The sequence below is a fragment of the Chenopodium album genome, chromosome 3 (genome assembly GCF_948465745.1).
Source record: "Chenopodium album chromosome 3, dcCheAlbu1.1, whole genome shotgun sequence".
Taxonomy (NCBI): Eukaryota; Viridiplantae; Streptophyta; class Magnoliopsida; order Caryophyllales; family Amaranthaceae; genus Chenopodium; species Chenopodium album.
In genome coordinates this window covers 74,446,822-74,455,568 of record NC_137836.1, presented here as the reverse complement: position 1 = coordinate 74,455,568, position 8,747 = coordinate 74,446,822, and positions in this window count along the sequence as shown.

Here is an 8,747-nt window from a genome sequence, read left to right as displayed (position 1 = left end):
TTATATCATTTACAACTTGATGGATATCAATTTCGTCATGAAGTAGTGCTGCAGATGCTTCATGCTTCACCTGTTCTAGAGACGATTTCATTTCAGGTTAGCGCGTTTTTTTTAATACATGTTCATCCACTCTTAAATCGATTATCTATAATGATATGAGCATATGACTTTTTCAGGAATTGAACGATTATTGGAATGACGAAGTTTTACAAGAAGTTGATGATTGGAATAAAAGTGAAACGATCCCATCTTGTTTGGAGTCGCACCTCAAAAGAATTGAGATAATGCATCATCCGAGGGCTAAATGGGTGCAATCATTTGTTACATATTTTCTGAGATACGCATTAGTTTTGGAGGAATTGGTTGTTATAATGAGGTATTCGAACTTGTTGACACTAGCCCAAAGGATATTACTTGAAAGGGAATTACAAGATCTACCAAAAGGCTCAACAAATTGTTCAATCAAACTGTTGACACCATAATTTTGTTAATTATTAGGTGTCAAATATATGTAAATAAGGAGATAATATCGAAAAATATAAGATATTTATCTTCAAGATCTCGTAGAATATTAAAATAGCTATCTTGTTTGCTACTCTACGACTCTCTATATAAAGAGATCATTGTTTCCCATCTCCTCCCATTTTCCAAACATTGTAGGTATAAAGTATGGATTAAGCTGACAAGGCCCCGTACTATAAACATATTAAAACCCTAATCCTTTAGAGAGAGGAATCAAGAGATCAACGGGAGTTGTTACCTACAAATTATCAATAAAATTATTGTTGCCGTATATTTTTCTACCTCCTTAATATATTGCAGGTTTGAATTTTTATGGTTTACAAATTGGCACGCTCGGTGGGACAATTTTCTCTTTTCATCTCAAAACTCGTAGATTTAATGGGGGCATACCAAATTTGCTTTCAAATTCTACAAGAAAATTTCGAGACCAAATTGCATCCGATATCAAATCTCCACAACAGGTCTCGAGGGGGCATTTGTTGACACCGAAATTTTGATAATTATTAGGTGTCAGATATATGTAAATAAGGAGATAATATCAAAAAATATAAGATATTTATCTTTCGGATCTCGTAGAATATATGATAAATTTATGTTACACCATTACAAGTGAATTATTTTTTACAAATTTTTGTATGTGGCTGGCCACATGGTGTGGCATGAGTTACTTGTATTCTGGAGTTACTTGTATTCCGGTGTTACTTGTATTCTGGTGTTACTAGTTTTGGTCAGGGTGTTGTTACTGGTTTTAGCCAGAGTTTTACTTGAATTTTATGGTTAGTTGTATGGTCTTACTAGTTATGTACAGGTGTTACTGGTTTGGTATGGGGTTACTTGTAGGTATTACTCATAATACAAGTAACACCTACAAGTTTCCCATACAAGTAACCCCAAAATACAAGTAACACCTACAAGTAGCACATGGTGCGGCAGGGGTTACTTGTTAGGTGTTACTTGTATTCTGGAATTACTTGTAGGTGTTACTTGTATTATGGAGTTACTAGTAGGGTGTTACTGATTTTGTTTAGGGTATTACTTGTATAGTATATTCTGAGGTTACTTGTATGGTCGTACGGGTTTTGGTCAGGTGTTACTGGTGTGGCATGTGGGTCTGGTCAGGGGTTACTTGTAAGGGTTACTCAGAATACAAGTAACACAAACTAGTAACCCATACAAGTAACCCCAAAATACAAGTAACACCTACAAGTAACCTTTGACAAAACCAGTAACATCATACAAGTAACCCTGTTGCACCATGTGGCCTGCCACACTGAAAAAGCTCTGATTATTTTTACTATTAAAACCGTGCATTGCATGGGACTTACCTAGTATATATATATCCTAGATTAAAAACATTTTTATTTAATTCTTTTTTTAAAAAAAAAAGAGAGAGAGAGAGGGGACGTTATTTAGGAAAGTTATGACAAAATAAATTATTACCTTTTTTTCTCCAAAATTTACTCTTGTTTATTATAGCCATTATAAAAACAAATCTACACTATTGAAAATCACCTATACATATTAGGACCAATAATTTAAGTTGACCATAAAAATATCCTAAATAATAAATTTTATTTATTAGATTTTCAATTTTTCATTACTCTATATTTCTCTACAAATAAACTGATACAAAAGGTCGCTAATTTTTCCAAGGCAAATCTAATATGCCAAACATATTATATCAATCTTCTACCTGCATATTATTTTGTTGCCAATGATATCAATCACTTAATATTCCAATGAAATTGCTTAATTACTAATACAGTATAGCATTTTTTTTTTTACAAGAGTATATACCATATTAAATATTAATTCAATCCATCCGAAATTTTTTAGTTACCATCTTTTATCTATTAAATGTTTATTTTGGTCCTGTAATGCAGTACTCCTCTGTTTCATTGTGTTAGTCTCATTTTCGTATATCGATGCAAATCTTTAATCGCAAATATCTTTAATCTCACACTTACAAAAATTAGATAATAATAATTACTCATCATGACCAATAAAACTTAATATCATATGATTATGTTTTTTTTATTACATATAGAGAGAAATTTAGAAGATTCCCTCTAATTTTTTTGTTCAAAAACTATTTAAAGTATTTTTTTAACCATTTTTTTCAAAAACTATTTTAAGGGTTTGTTCTGAATTACTATAGTGAGCTAAACTGAACTCGTGAATTGATTGGAGCTGAATTGAACTAAACTAAAGTGAATAAAGCTGAAATGAATTGTTTATGAGAGAAGGAACTGAAGTGATTGGAGCTGAACGGAACTGAACTGAATTGAACTAAAATTAATCTGAAAAGAACATGCCCTAAGTATTTATTAACTAGAAAAAGAAAATGAAAATGTTGACTGAACTAAAACCTAAAATTTATATTACCAATGTTAGTCTTCTTTAATTTTAAAAAATAAACAATAAAACTATTTCAATTACAAATCTAATTTAAGTAGGACCTATTCACGTTTAAAAATTCTAGCGTAGTCGTCGACTACGGACGACTACAGACGACTACGGTCGACTACGCTAAGAGATTAAATCGTAGTCGTCCGTAGTCAACGACTACGGTAGAATCATCGTTATCCTCAATTTCAAAATAGTGTTCAATAAGTCGTTTAATTTGCATGCAAGCTTTGCAATTATCTGGAATTTTGTTGACATTTTCGAGTAATTATTTAGGGGTTTGATTGGTATGTAATTTGAACTTTGATAATTCGTTATTTGTATGTATATTTGTGTGTATTTTCTATTTGCTGTTAATCGAGATTATTTCGAATTTGTAGTATTCTACTTTCACCCAATTCACAGATTTTCATGAGATTAGTTGATGGGATCTTTGGGTTTTTGATTTTGGTTATGAAATTCTGTATTTGGGATAATTTTGAGGTGGGGGTTGTGATTGATCTATTTAATTTGGAAGACTTTAGGGTTTTTGTTGCTTTTTTTAAGTTCTAAGCTCCATCCATCACTCTCAATGTCTTAGTTCCATCTTTCACCTCTCTTTGCAATTTTTTATTTTTTTTATTTATTCCTAATTTTCTCTTTCTTCGCTAAAAAAAATCCCAATTAGTCGTTTAATCTACATGCAAGCTTTGCAAATACCTGTTTCTGGGTTTTTGATTTGAAATAATTCTGGGTTTTGATCTAGAATTTCAGGTTGTTGTAGGGTGAGGTGTATATGATGAATGCCCATACAATCAAGAAATTTGTGGAAAGTTTCCTTTATGTCGTGGAAAGTTGTACTACTGGAGAATTTTATATCCTACATTTAGCCTGATTTATAGATCTTGGAATTCATCAACTGATCAGTACGCCAACTCATTTGTAGCTATTCTTGCATCATTTTGTGCATCACGTATTACTTTCACACAACCTTATGAAATTTAATTGGAACTGGCTGTTTGTGGTAGGAATTTTTTATGATCTTTGTAAGGGAGTAAAAGTGTTGGTAAAATAACTGTTGATTCCAATAACAAAATAGAGAAGATGAAAGGGAAAAATACTTGATTGAAGATCTCAACTCATAGTCGCGTTGTGGAACAATAATCCACTGCCTTAGAAGCGAAATACGCCACCACTGGTACAGGTTTCCTGATGACGCACGCCCCCCAAGTTTAACGCAACTATCCTTCGTAATTCGTGTACCCGAACCCGAAGTGTGGAATTACTCAAGAACTGTTCAGATCTCAAAGGGTAGGTTTTGTTTCCTCACTAGTAATGCAAATCGGAGTTTCATCAATTCTTGCTTTTTTTTTTCTCATCTGAATCTAAATCTCATTCTTCATGGAAGCGGTTCATGAATTTTCTATTCACGCATTAAGGCCCTGTTTGGTTCGATAAATTAAAATCCTTTATTTTCCACAAATACAATACCAAATTAACGCTAAAACTAAGAAGTACGATCAACAATATCGACACCCGAAATTTTCCATTTTGGACTATCGCGCGCCTTGCGCGCGATAGGACAACTAGTTTCCAAAAACATAAAAAGTTACCACCTTCTTGCCTCCCAACTACCACATGACGTTATTTTGGGTCCATTCTTTCCCTTCCCTCCCTATTTCCCTCATATTTCTCATTCCTAACTCGATTCTCATCCCTCCCTTTAATTTCACTTTTTCCCCCCAAAAAATCAGAAACACTTCAATTCGCTCCTCCAAATCAAAATTGACGAACAATTATTGGTGGTTTGGGGGAAAAACAGTGAAAGGGGAGATGAGAATCCAAATAGGAATGAGAATTGGGAGGGAAGGTAAAGAATGGGCCCAAAATGACGTCATGTAGTAGTTGAGAGGCAAGAAGGTGGTAACTTTTGATGTTTTTGAAAATAGATAGTGGTAATTTTAAAAAAAAAATAAAAATAAAAAAATAATAGAAGATGGTAATTGCTAAAATGGACATAATAAAAGGTGGTAATTGTCAAAATCTCCTTATTTTAATTAAAAACTTCAAATGTCCTCAAGCTTGAAAAGCATTTCTTACAAGATTCTTGGAGAAATGAAAAGAGAGGTGAACATCTGAGCATTTCAATGTTGGAATATTTGCTTCAAATTGTTAGTGGTTAGTTAACTCCTAATGTTAGTGGAGTCGATCATAATAGTAGTGAGTTAGTTTAGTGGGTTAATTTTAGTATGATCTATGATCATGGGATCATGCTCCTTACTAGCTTAGATATTTTGCATTACATATACATGTTGTTATGTACTACTTTTAAAAATGAATACAGCTTTTATATTCTTTCCCTTCTCTCATCTCTCTCTATTTATTATTTCAACATTATTCTATAAGTAAGTGAATTGAATAATTTTTTTCTCGAATTGATGCTAGCTGCTCTAATCTATGTATGTAAGCTATGGGAAATTTGACTATAATACTTAGTACCATTTGTTATCAACCACGTAATATATATATTCTTTGTAAGATTATTTAAATGAATATGATCTGATTATGGCATAATACTCTTAGAACTTCTGTGCTGTGTTTTCAACAGCTAGTTGCCATTAAAAAGTTTAGAGGAGATTGAATAGGAAGAAGTAACTGGTGAGATTCCTCGTCGATGCAGCTTTCGGTTGTGCACTTGTGCTCGTTGTTGCTCCTATTGTGATCGCTGTTGCTATGACTGTTGCTCGTCCTTGTTGCTCCCTACTCGTACTTTCTATTGCTGCTATGCTGCCGCGGCTCATTTTGTGCTTAATGCTTGCATTTTCTTTGCTTTATTGCCGGACTTGAAAGTTGAAAACATTGTAATTTGTACAATCATTTATTAATAAAAATATGTTATATATACTTCGTATATAAGTTTTGTTCTTTGAAGCAATGCTTTTGTAACACTCCGATCTTGAGGAAGAGCTGATATCTTTAATGTTAATAAGCCCTGGTTCAAAACCGGTGCCTTGTAAGCCCATTTAAACCGGTGCTTTTTTGGTTTTTACTACTAGCTTAGTATGAAAGGGTAGTCGCTAATCCATCGCAGATTATTTTGGTCTCCATAGTTGCAAAATTTTGGTCTTATGTGGTCTTAAAAACTTGTTCTCTATAGTCGCTTATCCGTCGCTAATATTTTGCAATGGACATAATTCAATTATTAAAATCTTAAAGTTAGTCGCTTTATGACAATCATAAAGTCATCGCTAATCTGTTGCTAAAATTGCAACTACCCAAAAAGTAGTCGCAAACATAGATTTGCGACGAGTTGTTTAGCAACTAACCAAAATAGTGAAATTTTTTTCCTACAGGCGGATGCACGATGCATTGTGCATCCAGTTTTGTTTTTTTTTTTAAAAAAAAAGACGAAATGAACATATAGTTGTTCAGTAAAGAACATTTAGTTGTTTTGTAAAGAACATATATAGTTATTGTGTAAAAAACATCCAGCTTTATGTTCTTTATATATATCTATAGAGCATCCGAAATATTAATAAAGAACATGATAATATAATGTAATGAATATTATTTGTATTCAACCACCATAATTTAAAGAACATTTCAAAATAAACAATTAATTTTATGTCACAAATAAAAGTACATTAATGACAATCAAAGAACATGAAGATAAAGAACATTATTATTAAATAGCATGCATGTTCTTTTCACTCTAGGTATATGGTCATTATATTTTAATAGTATGTTCTTTTCACTTTAGGTATATGTTCATTGTATTTTAATAGTATGTTCTTTTCATTGTAACTATTTAGATATGTTCATTATGATTCTATAATATGTTCATCCGCTTTATAAACAATGAAAAAGAACATTTTATTATATTTTAATGTACATTGTATTATTTAGATCTACAACTTTTTTCTGAATGTGCTAATTTGTTTGCTTTCTTTTTTCAAAATATAATAATTGGTCGGTCTACTTCAAGAACTTCATATAGTTTCTCATTGCAACACCAAAACCACATAAATTACAAATTTACACCAAAAACTTGCAAAAAAAAAAACTAACAATCGACCTCAAATTGAACAACTATAATGCATGTCGAAATTGTACTTATCTTTTGTTTTCGTCAACCATCTTGAACAATTTTGCACCAAGAAGTTCGAAATTCACGCTTTTTTTTTTTATTAAGGTTTGATGAACTTGAAGTGATTTTCAGTTTTTTCTTTTTTGGGAGAGAAAACTTCTAGAGAGAAAACTTCTAGAGAGAGAGTATAGTTTGAAATGATTTGAAATTATTGTATGGTTAAAAATAATTACTACTTATCTTTTTGCTTTTGTACAAAAAAAAGCTCAATATAACTCGTGTACATTAGAATTGAACAATATATTCTTTTCTAAAACCATGTACATTATGATACAACATAATGTATATTCCGCGGCGGATGCACCATGCGGATTGTGCATCTGCCTGCAGGAACCACAAATTTTACTAATCCGTCGCAAACCCATTTTTGCGACGGATTATCGACTACTTTGGTAGTCACTAATTCCCCCTTTTCTTGTAGTAGCAATAACAAAACTAAATAAGAGATATATAGAATGATGAATTAAATGACTACGACTACTCAAATTTCAAGTACAAATCAAATAATAATAATAAAAAGAATTTTTTGTGAAAAACTACCTATTAAAGTCTAGAATTTGCGAGAAACTAGCTAATAAAAAAATATATATTGTAATTAACTACCTATTAAAGTACAATATATTATAATTGACAACCTCTCACCGGATTTTCAGCTTTGACTACTTATCACCGGCATTGACTTGGTCACGTGACCATCACGTGACTCTTTTCCTCCCTTTTTTCCCCAAAACTTCCTGCCAAATCCCAAAAATCCCTAATTGAGTCATTTTAACCCCAAAAACCCCTAATTTTAGTTCGAAAATCCAATCTTTGAGGCAAATTCTCCTATTGTAGGTTGCAATTGAGGTAAGTCTTCTTTAATTTAGTTTTCTGTAATGGATTTCGATTGAAACCCTTTAACAATTGTTGATTTTGTTCCCAAAATATTTGTTTCCATGAAATTAGGGTTTGTTTGTAACAAATATTGTTATTTGAAGGTGCGAACGACTTCATCCTCCAAGACCAAGTGACGCAAGTGTATGGATCGGAATTCCCATTTTAAGGGTGACATCGTGAAAAATGTTGAATTCAACACCTATCTTCTTGCTTTGCTCTGAATTTTTGGACTATTGTTCGGCAATAATGATTTTGTGGCCATTGGAGTGGTCGGTGTTGAGAGTTGTGATGTGGGTGGTGAGCAGTGGCGTTTGGTGGCGAAAGGTGGAGAAAAGTGTGCGCAATGGAGGTACGATTATTGCAGGCTAGCGGATGAGTGGGAGTTGTGGTTGTGATGCGAGCTAGGTGGAGTTGATTGTTGGTGGTGAGTGGTGGCAGCAGTTGATGTTGTTGTTGGTTATGGGCGAGAAAAGAAAGATGGATGGGGCTGTGGTTAGTGTTGTGGGTGTTGCTTGGTGTATGTGGTGGAGCAGGGGAGTGAATTGGTTGATTGGTAATGGCGGTTGGTTGACCAAGTCGACGCCAGGAAAAAAATAGTCAAAGTTGAGAACCCGGTGGGAGGTAGTCAATTACAACATTTTATATTTTAATAGGTAGTTAATTACAACATTTTTTTTATTAGGTAGTTTCTCGCAAATTTTGGACTATAATAGGTAGTTTTTCACAAAAAATATAATCCTAATAAAAACATCTAGAATAAAGTATCACCACTAGTATAATATAATCAATATAAGACAAATTCTTACCCCAACCAATT